The sequence below is a fragment of the Cherax quadricarinatus genome, chromosome 42, assembly GCF_038502225.1.
Source record: "Cherax quadricarinatus isolate ZL_2023a chromosome 42, ASM3850222v1, whole genome shotgun sequence".
In the NCBI taxonomy this organism is placed as follows: Eukaryota; Metazoa; Arthropoda; class Malacostraca; order Decapoda; family Parastacidae; genus Cherax; species Cherax quadricarinatus.
Window position 1 is genome coordinate 388753 of NC_091333.1, and position 18773 is coordinate 407525.

Below are 18773 nucleotides of genomic sequence, written 5' to 3' on the forward strand. Positions count from 1 at the left end.
ATCTGATCGAGGCCTTCCACTGGCTTACCCCTCCACCCCTTTAAAAATGATTATTATGATTAAAACCATTTCATGAGCATAGTAGTACAGTGTCTGCACTCTAAAGGAGAGGCAAGGATGTTATTCAGAGGATCATCTGTACTGTGTTGTCAGCCCAGTGATTGAGTGAATGATGGTTACTGTTTTCTCATTTTTGGTTGCCCTACCTTGATGGGAGACAGTCGATGTGTTAAAAAAAAAAAAGGTATCTCAAGCAACATTATTAACATTAATACTTTAATCTGTCCTTACCTCATGTATGTGCATAAGAATTTACAATAGCAAAACACCTAAAACCCATCATAAATCAATACAAATCTGCTATTAGAATAGTACAGTATCACTCAATCAGCTTCCAGGTAACACATTCCTTCTTCCCCCTCTGCTATTCAAAACTCTGAATTTGCTCAATGTACAAAACATCCACACTTACTGTTGTACATATATGATATACTACTGTATATGAAAGACGCTCAATACAAATATTAACGTAGTCCTGCAAATACAAGAAATAAATATTTCCAATATTCCACATGCTCATCTCAACTTAAGTTGGAACTCCATACAAATAAAACATCTGAATTGCCCACCCCTGCTTCAGACCCATTATATGCCTCTGCAATCCTTTTACTATAGTCAACAAGATGGATAAGGTTGCCTAACAAAGATATATCAATCAATCCCATTTAGGGCAAGGAAAAGAGGGGAAATCACTCAATAAACTTTGCCCTTTTTGATACAGTATTTGTTACAGCCCAAAGGCAATATTTTCCATACTTTTACAATTATTAATACAGTGGTACCTAGAGTTTCGAACAGCTCCCAACTCGAACAATTATGTAAGTGTATTTTTGTAATAAAGTTGGTAGAATTACCGACAGTATGTCGGTAATGTGACGTGATGCAACTAATGTGACGTTTTCCTGGAGAACGAAACGTTGCCACAATAAAATGTCACATTAGCTGCACTTGTGTCCTTTTACTTTACAAGTGTATTTTTGGGGGTCTGAAACGGACTAATCTAATTTACATTATTCCTTATGGGAACAAATTCATTCGGTATCGGCATTCGAACAGCCTTCTGGAACAAATTAAGTTCATAACTCAAGGTACCACTGTATGTGTATTTTCAAGACTTCTCTTCCAGCGTTAACACTCCAGCTATAGCTCGCTCAATTTAGCATTACCTTTCAGTTCTGCTGGCCAGAAAAAGATGATTTAAGAAATAATATTTTTTATGCATGCATATTTATTTAACACCAACAATATATGAATTATAAATATGAATGCACAAACAGGATAGCTCACTGTTTATACTGACTAGCAAAATTTAAAAATACATTTAACTTGCATCAATCATTCCTAAACAGAGAGTGTGCCACACATGTATATATACTTGCTCCACTACAATTACAGCATAGCAACCAATTCTAATAATCAGTCTTCAGTGTTACATACTGACATGGACTGATGACATTTACTGCTTTTCCAAATCTATATCAATCATCACACTGGTTTTTGTTGAAGACTCTCTCATTTATTATTATTAAGCAAAGCTTTTTTTTTTCAGTCGTTATTTGTAAACCATGAGAACAAGCTGGATGGGAGACGGCCGACTTGTTGAAAAAAAAAAAAAAAATAGCCATTCTAACATGTAAAAATGTAACAGGGTGCACATACAGTCCTTCAAGACCATATACAAGAAACTACTTATACATTGCTAAGGATCTTGCAGCCTACAGGAAATAACAAATATTTAGTTATGTTTCATGACCATCAAATACTTAAAAACTATGTAATATACACAAAAATCCATTTATGTACACTATTACTAATACAAAATGATTACTGTAATCTATAACTTTTTAAATTATATTTCATTCTCTGTTTAAAAAATAGTAAAGTAGTTTGAAAGAGTAAAACAGCAGTTAACAGAATGTGTTTCCATCATAAAAACAGCAACTGTTATAAAAATAACAGAAGCCTTTTAAAAAATTCATATTAAAGCTATGTATAACCTTCACCAACTTCAATCATCCACTAAAAGAGCTACCATTACGATTCTCAAGAATATCATGATGCTTAAAATGCATGAACACAGATACCAAATTTATGGCACTACAGACAAAATTACCAAGATTAAGTGAATAGTATATATATTTTTCAATGATAAAGTATTTAACCTTATATGTAGCTAAAGATCATTCCAAGACACTTCTCGGGTTTTTCACCCAAGAAAGATTTAATAATTGATTATTAATGCTAACATTTAGTTCTGTCAACAGTAGTGGCACTTTAATGACCATCACTGTTAATAAAACACAGCAATTAAATCACTATATCATGTACACCTACAAATGCAATATGGACAGGTGTGTGATATGAAACCAAGCTCTGAGGATTTCTGAAAGTGTGGTAGAGAGCAACAATCAATAACTACAGTACCTGGATAACTATGCCAAGAATAACATCATACATATTTATACATTAATAATAAATTACAGTATTCAGCCAATATCCAAAAACATTTTTTGTAGACAACATTAAGTGTGCTCAGATTGATATGTTAAACCTCATGCAGGGGTATGAAACCTTGCTGCAAAGGTAGTGACCCTCAGGAAAATTAAGAAATGTGAACTGAGATTAGTATGTATGCTACTGACTCAAAGTCAACACTGGTAGCTGTACTAAGGTACCTGCAACACAAACTCATAAGCAAAAGTGCACAAAAATTATTAGCAGCAAAGTGCACATACACTGTTCCCTTTCTAACCACATTAATTTTGAACAAAGCATTAAATTGGAATGAGTTGTTTTAGTTTAAGACTATATCATATATTTATAGCTAGATATTGCCAAGCCAAGGGCATCAAAAATATAACACTGTATACCAGTACAAGTACATCATGTATCTTGACCTGTTTGCATATTTCATCCACATAAGCTCCAATAAATCAACTCTGTTTTATTAAATTTATGATACATGTAGCCATAAAAACATTTTACATGGCAGTAATGTGTACATGAATTATAAATTAAAAAATCACATTACCTGCTGTTTTGCTGATAATGTACAGTAGGGCCCCACTTATATGGCGGGTTAGGTTCCAGGCTACTTCCGCAAAGCAGACATCGCTGGAAAGCAGAACGCCATTTTTTTCCACTTATAAATGCATATATGTAAATCCCAGATAACAAGTTTACACTAACATATATTAAGTTAGAAATAGAACTAGGCATTAAAAACAAAAAAGTAAAATACACACACAGTACACTCATTATTTACCTCAAAATATTTGCAGTCTTAATGTAGGCAAAAGGTGAGTAGTATTTACTGTAAGAAGTTAGGTTTGGTAGCCCTCCTGGCTGCTGTGGAGGATAAACAAAATACAGATGTTGTATACACAGACTTTGCAAAAGCTTTCGACAAGTGTGACCATGGTGTAATAGCACACAAAATGCGTGATAAAGGAATAACAGGAAAAGTTGGTAGATGGATCTATAACTTCCTGACATAGAACACAAAGAATAATAGTAAACAGAGTAAATTCCCAGGCAGTCACGGTAAAAAGCTGTTCCACAGGGCACAGTACTCACTCCCATTCTATTCCTCATCCTCATTTCTGACACAGACAGAGATATAAGTCAGCTCTGTGTCTTCCTTTGCGGATGACACCCGGATTACCATGGCAGTGACCTCCATCGAAGACACCACGCGACTCCAAGCGGACATCAACCAAATCTTCGAATGGGTCACTCAAAACAATATGAAGTTCAACGAGGAGAAATTTCAACTACTCAGATATGGGAAACTTGTAGAAATTACAAATGTATCAGGGTATAAGACAAATTCTAACCATACAATAGAGCGGAAAAGTAATGTGAAGGACCGGGGAGTGATAATGTCAGAAGACCTCACCTTCAAAGACCACAACAATATATCTACCTCATCTGCTAGGAAAATGGTAGGATGGATAACGAGAACCTTCAAAACTAGGGACACCAAGCCCATGATGATTCTCTTCAAATTGCTTGTGCTCTCTAGGCTGGAATACTGCTGTACACTAATGGCCCCCTTCAAGGCTGGTGATATTGCAGACCTGGAGAGTGTACAAAGAACTTTCACTGAACATACAGTGACCCTCAGTTAACGCCTTTAATCTGTTCCAGAGAGCTAGCTTTTAACCGAATTAATTTTCCCCATAAGAAATAATGAAAATCCAATTAATCCGTTCCAGACACCCAAAAGTATTAAACGAAATAATTTTTTTTACATGAAATATACATTTCCTTACACAGAAAACAATGATACATGAAGAATAAAACAATAACATCACACTTACCTTTATTGTGGACTTGTTGATGAGTGATGAAATGGGAGGAGGGCAGAGGATGAAGGTGTTCTATTGTTTGGAAGGGGAATCCCCTTCCATAGAGACTTCAGGTAACAAGTCCTTTTCTGGCTTGTGTCCTGGGAGTGCCTTTTCCTCCTGAGTAATGTAGGTCCTGTTTGGCATTTTCTTCCTAAACATGTCTGTTTCATCACAACTGAACAATTGTTGGGGTTTTAATTTTTCAGCCTCTATGTACCCCTTAACCCCTTCAGGGTCCAAGGCCCAAATCTGAAGTGGTGCCCCAGTGTCCAAGAATTTTCAAAAAAAAAAAATTGTTATTTTTTCTTATGAAATGGTAAGAGAATCTTTTTGTGAAGGTAATAAAACAAAAAGTACGAAATTTGACGGAAAATTGACGAAATTATGCTCTCGTGAATTTTTATGTGTCAGCGATATTTACGAATCGGCGATTTTGCCGACTTTGACTCCCATTTTAGGCCAATTACATTATTCCAGTCAACCAAATTCTTAGCTATTTCACTAGTATTACTTCTATTCTATCGAATGAGCACAAGAAATTGCTAAGTCAACTGTTTCAACTACAAATTAAAGTGATCAGAAATTGTTAATTTGGCCAATTTAACACAAAGTTCAAAATATTCCAATTTCAAAATGGGGTCCAGAATAAACAATGTAGGTATTCCTGGAACTAAACTAACATTTCCTCTCTTCATTAGTTACGTTTTGAGGCTTTACAAATAAATTCCATTTTGATTTTTTATTCACATAATGAATTTTTATTCACACCAAAAAATAGAAGATTTACTGTTATGCAATACTGTAATAATTGTATAAATATCATCACCATATTTGTGAATGTATATTAGACCCACCAGCTGGCGTGTATTAGACGTGTGAGGTCGTTTGTTTACTCTTGAATATCGGCAAAAATTTAACATTTCTGCTACTTTGAGCTCAGTTTCAAGCCATTTCCAGTGCTAAAACCAATCAAAATCATCTCTATTTCTGTAATATGTCTTCCATTCTATCAAATGAGACCAAGAAATCGCAAATACAACTATAAAAAACATACAAAAAAACACTGCAAAGTCACTGTTTTAATCGAAAAATCATGATTTCAGTTTTTTTCTCTCATTATACACAGTGTGCTGCAGGATCTGTTTTATGTGGTGCACACATACCACATAGATGTATTCTCTCATATCTAGGCCCAAATGTACCACTCACAGTTTATCAGAGTGAGCTGAGCTCATGACGTAGATCTACGGTTTGGACCCTGAACGTAAAGCCGTAGATCTACGGGACGGACCCTGAAAGGGTTAAAGTCCTGCACATATTTTTCAGCCGCTTTTTTGTCAGAACTGGCAGCCTCACCATGCCTTATCATACCATACCACCATCACAACCACTACCACCCTCTACCACCACCACTTTCGTATTTTTCTACAAACTTTTTCTTAAATTATGTGTATTTCTCACATTCTTTACCATAGGGCTGGCACTAAAAGCTTTCTTGGGGCCCATGGTGGCTTATTTAGCAGTTACAAGGACCAAAAACAATGGAATAATGCAAAATACATTGCATGTACACGCAGAATCGTCCTTGCTATTGGGCCGTGCGGACGTGCTGCGCAGTAGCTCCTGATTGAGTTGGCTTTTGTGCAGTGTTGACGTGTACTTGGCTCTGTGAAGACCTGTTTGCGCGCTCTCTAGAATTGAAGCAAGATGCCCTCCATCAAGCAACTTTACCAACAGCTTAAGGAAGAATTGAGGTTGGCGAATATGGAAATTCGGCGACTGACCGAGGAAAACAAAAAGATTCGGAGTAGTCCTCCTGTTTTGAGTCCTCAGGTCAAGAAGGGAAACTGGTCAGTGGCTGGACAGCAGGGAAAGAAGTTGACGATCAAGAAGACGAATGGAAAGGTAGAAACGATGAAGAAGAAAGAGACTGCCGTGGAAACTGTTGTGGAAACATCCAATACATTCTCAGTGCTACCCGACAAATGTGAGTCGAATACTGGGAACGTCACGACGAAAGACATTAAGGAAGGTAAGAATATTGTTGTTGTTGGGGATAGCCAAGTTAGGTATATGGATAGGGCGTTCTGCTTGAAGGACAGGAGTAGGAGACAGAGAGTTTGCTTTCCTGGGGCTGGGATGGAGGATATTGTTAGCCGTCTGGATGACATCATGAGAGGTAATGGGAGCAATCCTATTATCTGTCTCAGTGCTGGAGGCAACGATGTTGGCAGACGTAGGAGTGAGGACCTGATTAGCAGGTATAGGTCAGCAATAGAAATAATTAGAAGTAAGGGTGGGAACCCTCTCATATGTGGTATTTTGCCAAGGAGGGGAGTTGGAAATGAATGGTTGTCCAGGGCAATTGGTGTCAATTGCTGGCTGGACAAATACTGTAAGGAAAATGCGGTAACATTCATTGACAACTGGGACCTCTTCTATGGCAGAAATGACATGTATGCTAGGGATGGGGTTCACTTATCTAGGTGTGGGGTGGGAGCACTGGCAACTGCAGTGGAGGGAGCAGTTAGGACTTTAAACTAGGAATAGTTAGTGGTATGGGTTTTGGCAGGAAAACAGTGAAGTCCCAGTGTAGTAATATTACGAGTTCTAGGGGAACTAGTAATAATAAGAACGAGATAGATATTGAAAAGCCAGGGACCTTGGGTGATAAGGACAGTAATAGGTTTAGTAGAAAAATAGAAATGAGCAGGAAGGGTAAAGAGAAAGGAGAGTCTTTCAATGTTTATTATGCTAATTGCCGTAGTGCTAGGAATAAGATGGACGAGTTGAGATTAGTTGCTAGTGTAGGTAACATTGATGTATTTGCCTAAACTGAGACGTGGTTTAATTCAAAAAGTCGGGACATGCCTGCGGAATGTCATATTCATTGTTTTAAATTGTTCCAAGAAGATAGAAGTATTGGGAGGGGGGGTGGGGTGGCATTGTATGTCCGAGATCGCTTGAACTGTTGCATAAAAACGGGTATTAAGTCTGAAGTAACACATACAGAGTCTGTTTGGATAGAATTTTCAGAGGGGCATGAAAAACTGATTTTAGGAGTGATATACCGTCCCCCAAACTTAGATAGGGACCAAGGGAAACTACTATGGGAGGAAATTGTTAAGGCCACAAGGCACGATAATGTAGTAATTCTAGGAGACTTTAACTTTAGTCATGTTGATTGGAATTTCTTGACTGGGAATTTAGAATCATACGACTTCTTAGAAGTATTTCAGGATTGTTTTTTGAAGCAGTTTGTGACAGAACCTACAAGGGGAAATAACCTGCTTGACTTAGTTATGGCAAACAATGAATCCCTTGTTAATAATTTAGAAATTTCAGAGGAACTGGGTGCTAGCGACCACAAATCAATTACATTTAGCATCGAATGGAAGTACGATAGTAGCGATAACTCAGTGACAGTCCCAGATTTTCGCTTAGCAGATTACGATGGGCTTAGAGAACACTTATCATCTGTTGACCGGGGTAACGAAGAGAGCTATCAATATGACAGTTTTCTGAACACTATACATGCTGCTCAAAGAGCGTTTATCCCATATAAAGAAATTAGATCAAATAGAAATGACCCAAAATGGATGAATAATAGGCTCAAATATCTACTAGGGCATAAGAAAGGAATTTATAGGCATATCAAAAGAGGTGAGGGTCATCTTATGAATCAGTATATTGACATTAAGAGGGACATTAAAAAGGGGATAAGAAAAGCTAAAAGGGACTATGAAATTAAAGTTGCTAGGGATTCTAAAACTAACCCAAAAAGTTTTTTCCAGGTCTATAGAACAAAAGTTAGAGATAAGTTAGGTCCCCTTAAAAATAACTATGGGCACCTTACTGACAAAGAGAATGAAATGTGCTTGATTTTAAATAATTATTTTCCCTCAGTTTTTACACAGGAAGACACTAACAATATTCCAGTAATTAATTTTTACAGTGGGCTAGAAGAAGATAAATTATGTAACATCACAGTCACTAGTGAGATGGTTGTGAAGCAGATAGACAGACTGAAGCAAAATAAGTCGCCGGGTCCTGATGAGGTTTTTTTCAAGGGTTCTTAAGGAATGCAAAATGGAACTCTGTGAACCATTAACTAATATTTTTAATTTATCTCTTCAAACAGGTGTAGTGTCTGATATGTGGAAGATGGCTAATGTAACTCCTATTTTTAAAACAGGGGACAAGTCGTTACCGTCAAATTACCGCCCAATAAGCCTGACCTCAATTGTAGGCAAATTACTAGAGTCAATTATAGCTGAGATTATAAGAAGCCATCTCGATAAGCATAGCTTGATTAATGATACTCAGCATGGATTCACAAGAGGCCGGTCTTGTCTAACTAATTTATTAACTTTCTTCAGTAAAGCTTTTGAGGCTGTTGACCACAATAAAGAATTTGATATTATTTACTTAGATTTTAGTAAGGCTTTTGATAGAGTTCCGCACCATAGACTGTTAAAGAAAGTGGCAGCTCATGGCATTGGGGGAAAAGTGCTCTCGTGGATCGAGTCATGGCTCACTGACAGGAAGCAGAGTGTGTCCATAAATGGGGTTAAATCCGAGTGGGGATCTGTAACAAGTGGCGTTCCACAGGGATCAGTCTTGGGCCCGTTGTTGTTTATAATATATATCAATGATCTTGATGAGGGAATTACTAGTGATATGAGCAAATTCGCCGATGACACAAAGATAGGTAGGATAATTGATTCAAACGTAGATGTTATGGAACTTCAGGAGGATTTAAACAAACTCTATTCTTGGTCAGAAAAGTGGCAGATGCAGTTCAATGTAGATAAATGCAAGGTTCTGAAGCTTGGGAGTGCCCATAACCCTAGTACTTATAAGTTAAATGATGTAGAACTTAGCCATACAGATTGCAAAAAGGACTTCGGGTTATGGTGAGCAGCAACCTTAAACCAAGACAGCAATGCCTAAGCGTACGTAATAAGGCAAATAGATTACTGGGATTTATATCAAGAAGTGTAAGCAACAGAAGTCCAGAGGTCATACTGCAGCTTTATACATCATTAGTAAGGCCTCACCTAGATTATGCAGCTCAGTTCTGGTCTCCGTATTACAAAATGGACATAAATTCGTTAGAAAACATTCAGCGTAGGATGACTAAATTAATACATAGCATTAGAAATCTTCCTTATGAAGAAAGATTGAAGACTCTTAAGTTACATTCACTTGTTAGACGAAGAATGAGGGGAGACCTGATCGAAGTGTATAAGTGGAAGATGGGTATTAATAAAGGGGATATTAATAAGGTCTTGAGGATGTCTCTCCAAGAGAGAACCCGCAGTAATGGATTTAAATTAGATAAGTTTAGATTTAGAAAGGACATAGGAAAGTATTGGTTTGGAAATAGGGTAGTTGATGAGTGGAACAGTCTACCTAGTTGGGTTATTGAGGCTGGGACTTTGGGTAGTTTCAAATCTAGGTTGGATAAGTACATGAGTGGGAGGGGTTGGATTTGAGTGGGACTTTCACATCAGAGCTTATTTCTTGGGTGGCATTGAAAATTGGGTTGGGCAAATGTTTTGTTAGTGGGATGAATTGTAAAGGACCTGCCTAGTATGGGCCAGCAGGCCTCCTGCAGTGTTCCTCCTTTCTTATGTTCTTATGGGACACTGGCTGGTACACGGAGTGAGTGGCCAGGCCCGCTCAGGGCACTGTGCCGACACGTTCAGGACGAAAGCTCCAAACCGAGTTTTTAGGTGTTATCCAAGGAAATTTTTTTTATGCCAAAGTGAGGTGTTATCCGATTTTAGCATTAGCCGATGCCACCGTTAACCGAGGGTCCACTGTATAAGCACGATAAGGCACCTAAATTACTGGGAACGGTTGAAGGTCCTTGATCTGTATTCCCTGGAACACAGGTGAGAGAGATACATGATAATATATATTTGGAAGGTCCTGGAGGGATTGGTACCAAACCTGCACACAAAAATCACTTCCTATGAAAACAAAAAACTTGGCAGGGGCGCAACGAGTACATTGAGAGACAACACAGAAAGTGTCTGGGGTCTAAGACTGTTCAACTGCCTCCCAGCCCACATAAGGGGGATTACTAATAGACCCCTGGCTGTCTTTAAGAAGGTACTGGACAGGCACCTCAAGTCAGTACCTGATCAACCGGGCTGTGATTCATACGTCAGCCTGTGTGCAGCCAGTAGAAAGAGCCTGGTTGATCAGACCCTGATCCACTGTGAGGCCTGGTCTCAGACCGAGCTGTGGGGATGTCGACCCCCCATACCCTCTCCAGGTAAACTCCAGGTAACCCCACCCACACATAATATACTACAACGCTTAAAGCACCCTAGAGTGAAAAAATGCATGTACAGTACACTCATTACTTACCTTAAAATATTTGTAGTCTTAATATAGGGTGAGAGGTGAAAAGTATTTATTTGTAGAAAGTCACGTGGGAGGTAAGGTAGGGTAGCCCGCCTGGCTACCCCACCTACTATGACATTTAAAGTGCCCTAGAGCTATAAAATGCATATACAGCACACTCATTACTTACCTTAAAATATTTGCAGTCTTAATGTAGGGTGAGAGGTGAAAAGTACATGTGTGTGTACTCACATAATTGTAGTTGCAGGGGTCGAGACTCAGCTCGATCGATCGATCGATCGATAGATAGATAGATAGATAGATAGAGATAGAGAGATAGAGATAGAGAGATAGATAGAGATAGAGAGAGAGAGAGAGAGAGAGAGAGGGGGGGGGGGTTACTGAATAGGTAAAACTGGTCAGTTAGTAAGAACTCATTTAAAATTAAGTCCTTTCTGAAATTTTCTCTTATACATTTAAAGATTCACCCTTCACTTCTTTTCTTTCATCAATTCTAGGGTTAACCTCATCCTTCATAAACCCATCCGCTGACAAATCTACTCCCAAATATTTGAACTTCTCCCTCCCTTCAATGTGATATCAAATTTTTCTTTACCTAACTCGTTTGGTATCCTCATAACCTTACTCTTAAGTATTTCACCTTAAACTTTTTCCACGCACACATGCACACTTTTTTTTTTAATACGCTGGCCGTCTTCCACCGAGGCATGGTGACCCAAAAAAGAAAGAAATACTTTCACCATCATTCACACATAATCACTGTCTTTGCAAAGGCGCACAGATACGACAGTTCAGATGTCACTCCAAACAGCAAATATCCCAAGCCCTTCCTTGAAAGTGCAGGCATTGTAACTTCCACCTCCAGGATTCAGGTCCAGCTAACTGGTTTCTCTGAATACCTTCACAAAATATTATCCTGCTCACACTCCAACAGTTAGTCAAGTCCCAATAACCATTTGTCTCCACTCATGCCTAACACACTCACACATGCCTGCTGTATGTTCAAGCCCCTTGCACACAAAACCTCCTTTACCTCCTCCCTCCATCCTTAGAAAGAGTGGGTAAAGGAGGTTTGTGTGCAAGGGGTTTAGACACAGCACGCATGTGTGAGCATGTTATGAGTGGAAACAAATAGTTTTTGGGACCTAATGAGCTGTTGGAATGTGAGCAAGTTAATATTTTGTGAAGGAATTCAGGGAAACTGGTTAGTTGGTTCAGTGGTTTACTGAAGAACTACTCAGTGGTAGAAAAATTTATTAAAAAAATGTGTATTCTTTCTCATACTACTCAGTCTTGACAATTATTACAGCAGTGCAGCTATGTGTAGTAGTCTTCCACATTTCCTCCTCTTCCCCATTACCTTTACAATTAAAAATTTATCTCTACCTATACAATATATTCCCTTCCTTGTTCCTACTGTTTCTAAAATACTAGTATTCTCACAGCATTTGCTTACTGGCACAATCTCCACAAATAATATTCATGTTACTTAAGAAATAGTAATAATAATAAAAATCAAAATAAGTGCTAAACCTGAAAGGGTTTGTGCTATATAATAAAAACCAAGATCTACAGTACAATACTACAATTCACTATCAAACCAACATAAAGGGGAGAAGGTGAATTGTTTTGCAGATATTTTAACAAGATTACATATTGTGCAAGGAGTTAGTAAAGGAATGCAAATACTATAATATTCTTTGTCCAAGTTAATATTTAGATAATCTTTATATGCAATAAGTAACAATAATTCTCAATAAATTTTCTTAAAACTACTGGAGAACACACACACTGTTATATAAACATATTTCACTTCTTATATATTCATATCACATTTCTTTCTTTGTACTTGCTTGCTTAATCTCTTTCAGTTCCTACATGCTATTTAGGAGGATGGGGGCTATGGAGGAGACAGGTATATATTGTATATAATATATTACTGTATATATTACAGTATACAGGTAAGCAGATTCAAAGACAAAATTACAAAGCACAATTTAAATGAAAAAAAAAAATTGTGATAGGCATGTGACCTAAAACTCAAATATTGTAATATTGTGTTTAACCCTATCACTGCCACAGCTTCTGAAATTAGAAGTGCTGATAGTGTCACAATTTAAAAAAAAAAAATCTGAAATGGTAGAAAACTTTTCTGAGGGTAATGACACCAAAAATATGAAATCTGATAGTAAAATTTATGAACTTATGCAGCAACAGTCAGCAGTCTGGGAGTAATTTATATATTGGCAATTTTGGCCACTTTGAATCCTATTTTAAGTAAATTCAATTGTTCAATTTAGCTATGTTAATACAGTACAAAGACAAAAGTCAGAAATTTGCTTTTTCCCCTCATGCACAGTGGGGGGGGGGGCAGGATTTTTTTTTTATACCATGAACACCCACCACATACCCATTTTCTCATGTCTTAACCAAAATTAACAGCTCAGAGCACATTTGAAGGTGCTGTGCTTAAGGCATAGATCTACATGAGCAACACTGGCATCAATAACATAGATCTGCAAAGGAGACAGTGAAAGGGTTAAAATGTATTTCTGCTATTAATATAATCAGTGGATAATACCACTAAGTTTGAAACAACTAAATTTCTAAAGCAGGTAATTTAGTTTAGTAGTGAATACAATAGAGGAAAAGTACCTGCTCTCAAAATTATTATCTGCAAATGAATAAAGTATTAATACAAACTTGTGTAAATATTTTAATTACAGCCTCAAATGTGATTAACCCTACTAATTTAATGGTACACTACATATATTTAGTATTGAATGAGCTGAAAATTGTAAGCATCATACATACAGTACAGTATCAGATGTACAAAACATTACTGTACTGTCCACATAAGATAATTTAACAATTAAGTACCTGCCTATACTAAAAACACCTAACAATAGCTACTCATGCACAAGATACAAAAACAAAAATATTCATGAAACATATATCTGAATGTTTTACATCCAAAACATTTTGATATATACAGCAGCACTGGCACTAATGTTTTTCAGTATTATAATTTTCAATTTGTCTTAAAGAATATAAAGCAAGTCCTATTACAGGAATATATTTCAGGAGACATCTAGAAGTAACAATGTCAAAGTAGTCTTTATTATACCGGACAATTATGCTGTCACACACAGTCTATTTCTCACTGAGAACATGATGTATATTGGCTTATTTCAAGAAATATTTTAGGTTAGAGCAAGTTATTTTGCTAACCTTCAGAATATGGTGCACACTGAAATTTTGATGCCTCTGAGAACATAAGCTTATGCAGTTTTCCTTCGAGTATTAAAATTTTTACATAAAATTGACACATTCTTACAAAAACACAGACCCTTCAGAATGCAAAGTACATGATGCATCAGACTAATTTTTACCAAAATTTCAATGTTTCTAAGAGTAATATACTGTACAAGTTAAATTTGCTGATGGATGCTTCTGGGAGTCAATGCTCCCAAGGCCCAGTCCCAGACCAGACCTCCCAGTAGATCAAGGCCTGATCAATTAGTCCATTACTGCTGTCACATACAGTGAAAAGTACAAACCACAGCCCAGCTGGTCAGGAACTGATCTGAGGAACCCATCTAGTTTCTGCTTGAAGACAATCAGAGGTTTGTCTCCCCTTATGCATGGAGGGAGGACATTGAAGACTGGAGACTTCCGACACTCAGTTTCTCCCTGCTTCTTATTGGAGATACAGTACTTAGCACCATCTGCCAAGTCTCTTGCTTTTGCATAGTGATTCCAGTATGCAGATTAGGGAGGAGTTCCTCTAGGATTTTCCTAGGTGTAAATTATGATTCACCTCTCTTGCCTACATTTCAAGGTATATAGATAAAAGGATTTCAGGCATTCCTATTAGCTGAGATGTTTGAGTGTATATTTTCTAACTCATCAATGTCATCTGCCTTGAAGGATACTGTTAGTATACAGTAGCATTCCAGCCTCGGGAGAACAAGTGACTTGAACAGTATCATCCTTGTCTCGGTATCCCTTGTCTTGAAAGTTCTTTGTTATCCAGCTTATCATTTTCCTTGTGGTACCAATAGCAACAGTATTATGATCCTTGAATGGATCTTCTGATATTACTCCAAATTATTATTATTATAATCAAAAAGAAGCGCTAAGCCACAAGGGCTATACAGCGCTGCAGGGTAGGGAAGGAAGCGAGGGTATTGGATGGCAGAAGGGAGGAGGGATGATCAGTAGGTTACAGAAAACAGCGGGGCAGGGGATAGTACGGGGGTAGAGGGTAGCAAGAGATTGAAGTAGAAAGGGCTGAAGATATCAGAATTTGTGAAGTCAGTCAGTTGTTGTCAAAGTCAATGAGAGAGTCTGGATGAAAGGTGGGTCCATCAGCGAGAAGGGAAGGTAAAAAGAGAGCAGCAGAGCGAAGACGGCGATGGAGGTAAATTCTGCGTGCTCGTTGATAAAGTGGGCAGTCCAACAGAATGTGGCTGACTGATAATGGAACTTGGCAATTCTCACAGAGAGGAGCAGGGCGCCTCTCCATGAGATATCCATGAGTAAGACGAGTATGGCCAATGCGAAGACGGGAGAGAGTAGTCTCCCAACCTCGACACTGGTGATAAGAAGACGGCCAGTAACCTATACTCGGTTTAATAGATTGAAGTTTGTTGCCGAGCATAGTAGACCAACGTTGTTGCCAACGGGTGTGAAGTTGGGAAGATATTGCAGCAAAATAGTCTGTAAATGGAATACCTCTACATGAAACTGGTAGGTCATGTACTGCTGACCGCGCAGCAGTGTCTGCCTGTTCATTGCCCTGTACGTCAACATGACCAGGACCCAACAAAAAACAATATCCTTATGCTTGGTAAAGATGCGGTGTAGCCAAAGTTGGATACGGAGGACTAAGGGGTGAGGTGTATCAAATTTCTGTATAGCCTGTAAAGCACTAAGGGAGTCTGAGACAACCACAAATGATGACACAGGCATAGATGCAATACGGATAAGTGCTGTAAGGATGGCATACAATTCAGCAGTAAAAATACTAGCCGAAGATAGTAAATGCCCTTGTACGACGCTGTCCGGAAACACTGCTGCGAATCCTACGCCGTCAGAAGACTTAGAGCCATCTGTGTACACAGCAATGGCATGAGATATTACTCCAAAGTCTTGCATGTGGGGCTTTCACTCCACTGAATGATCTGAGTTTGTCCCTGCATTACCTTTCAGTCTACTGCCTTCATTCCACCATAAAACAGCAACTGCACTTGTCCTCAATGGACAGCATACATGTAGTTGCCCAAGGCCTACTGGAACTTTAGTTATATCCTCTTAAAGATCCACTGCCTTCAATGGATGCCACTTTCACTGAGAGACTGGTGTCATCAGCAAAGGATGTTACAGTGCCATGATTTATAGCCTTGTCTATCTCAGATATAAGAATAAGAAGAGAAGTGGGGGAGGGATTGTGCATTGTGTATTTCACTGTGGCAGCCTCTGACTTCAGTTTGCAATTACTCTCTGGGTTCTGTTATTAAAAAGCTGAATATCCATCTAATGTCCGCTTTATCACTATCACATCATGGTCATGTCTGTTGAAGGCTTTGCAAAAATCAGTGCACACATCATCAGCATTTAACTTGCCCTCCAATGCATTAAAGATCATACCATAATGGTCTATTATTATAATAAAAAATGAAAAGCTAAACTTCATAATGGTCGAGCAATTGTGAAAGGCAGGCATCTACTCTAAACCTATGCTGTCCTGGTTTATACAATTATTGTGATTCCATGTGACTGGCAATATTTCTTAGGGCCCATTCAAAGATTTTTATGATGTTTGAAGCACTATTAGTTTAGTTTGCTGCAATTGCTATACTGCCACTTTTGTGAGGTGGGGGCAATATCAGAAGTTTTTAATGACTGTGGAACCTGAGATAATGGTTTCTTGAAATTTTTGACGAGTCTGGTCTAGGGGCAGAATACATGGGCATGTCGTCAATGGCTTCTTCAAAGTCAACTGGGAATAGGTCTGCATCAGAAACAGAGTCAGTGGTGATTTGAGTCTCATTTATGAAAAATTTATTAAGCTCATTGATCTGTAGACTGATTATTATTATTTTTTTTTAACAAGTTGGCCATCTCCCACCGAGGTAGGGTGACCCAATTATTATTATAATCAAAAAGAAGCGCTAAGCCACAAGGGCTATACAGCGCTGCAGGGTAGGGAAGGAAGCAAGGGAATTGGATGGCAGAAGGGAGGGGGGATGATCAGCAGGTTACAGAAAACAGCGGGGCAGGGGATAGTACGGGGGTAGAGGGTAGCAAGAGATACAAGTAGAAAGGGCTGAAAGTATCAAAATTTGTGGAGTAAGTCAGTCGTTGTCAAAAAGTCAATGAGAGAGTCCGGATGAAAGGTGGGTCCATCAGCGAGAAGGGAAGGTAAAGAGAGAGCAGCGGGGCGAAGACGACGACAGAGGTAAATTCTGCGTGCTCGTTGATAAAGTGGGCAGTCCAACAGAATGTGGCTGACTGATAATGGAGCTTGGCAATTCTCACAGAGAGGAGCAAGACGCCTCTCCATGAGATATCCATGAGTAAGACGAGTATGGCCAATGCGAAGACGGGAGAGAGTAGTCTCCCAACCTCGACACTGGTGATAAGAAGACGGCCAGTAACCTATACTCGGTTTAATAGACTGAAGTTTGTTGCCGAGCATAGTAGACCAACGTTGTTGCCAACGGGTGTGAAGGTGGGAAGATATTACAGCAAAATAGTCCGTACATGGAATACCTCTATAAGAAACTGGTAGGTCATGTACTGCTGACCGCGCAGCAGTGTCTGCCTGTTCATTGCCCTGTACGTCAACATGACCAGGGACCCAACAAAAAACAATATCTTTATGCTTAGTAAAGATGCGGCGTAGCCAAAGTTGGATACGGAGGACTAAGGGGTGAGGTGTATCAAATTTTTGTATAGCCTGTAAAGCACTAAGGGAGTCTGAGACAACCACAAATGATGACACAGGCATAGATGCAATACGGATAAGTGCTGTAAGGATGGCATATAATTCAGCAGTAAAAATACTAGCTGAAGATAGTAAATGCCCTTGTACGACGCTGTCCGGAAACACTGCTGCGAATCCTACGCCGTCAGAAGACTTAGAGCCATCTGTGTACACAGCAATGGCATGAGAATGAGAGTGAAAGTGGTCAAGAAAAAGAGAGCGGGAAGCGACCGTAGACAGTTGGGCTTTCGAGCAAGGGAGGGAGAAAGAACAGACTCGAACAGCTGGAACTTCCCAGGGGGGTAGGGAAAAGTGTGATGCTACATGTACATAGAAAGGTGGTAGTTGAAGAGAAGACAAGAGCGAATGAAGGCGAAGAGAGAAGGGACGGAGTAAGCAGGGGCGGCGAACAAATAAAGAATGTCTACTAATATCAGTGACCATTCTATAAATGGAAGGATTGCGGAGATCATGAGAGCGTACATAGTAGCGCAGGCAATGGGCATCACGGCGATCGGATAAGGATGGAACGTTCGCTTCTGCATAGAGGCTTTCGACAGGGGAAGAGCGAAAAGCACCAAGGCATAAACGTAATCCTTGGTGATGAATGGGGTTAAGGCTAGAGAGAGTAGCAGGAGATGCCGCTGAATAGATCTGGTCACCATAATCAAGTTTCGATAAAATAAGGGTGGAATGTAGGTGAAGGAGGGTTCGACGATCAGCTCCCCACGAAAGATGAGCAAGGGTTTTAAGAAGGTTCAGCCGGCTGTGACAAGTTGCCTTCAGAGAGGTAATGTGAGGTTTCCAGGATAACCTACGATCAAAGAGGAGGCCCAGAAACTTGACTGTATCACGTTCAGGGATACGTGAGCCATAGAGGTACAAAGGATGATCAGAGATGACAGAGCGTCTAGTGAAAGTGATTTGGTGGGTTTTAGTGCTGGAAAATTTAAACCCATGTGTGGTGGCCCAATTGGAAACACGGTCGACTG

The 18773-nt window shown here is 39.0% G+C and overlaps 1 protein-coding gene across 1 annotated transcript in view; it reads right to left on the reverse strand.

The window, feature by feature from the left end:
* Positions 1-1663: 1663 nt before the first annotated feature.
* Positions 1664-18773, reverse strand: part of Arl6IP1 (ADP-ribosylation factor-like 6 interacting protein 1) — a 74010-nt gene continuing 56900 nt past the window's right edge. The window contains exon 7 of the transcript XR_011393061.1: positions 1664-3174. The gene's annotated coding sequence lies outside the window, so the exon portion shown is untranslated. The remainder of the gene's footprint in view (positions 3175-18773) is intronic.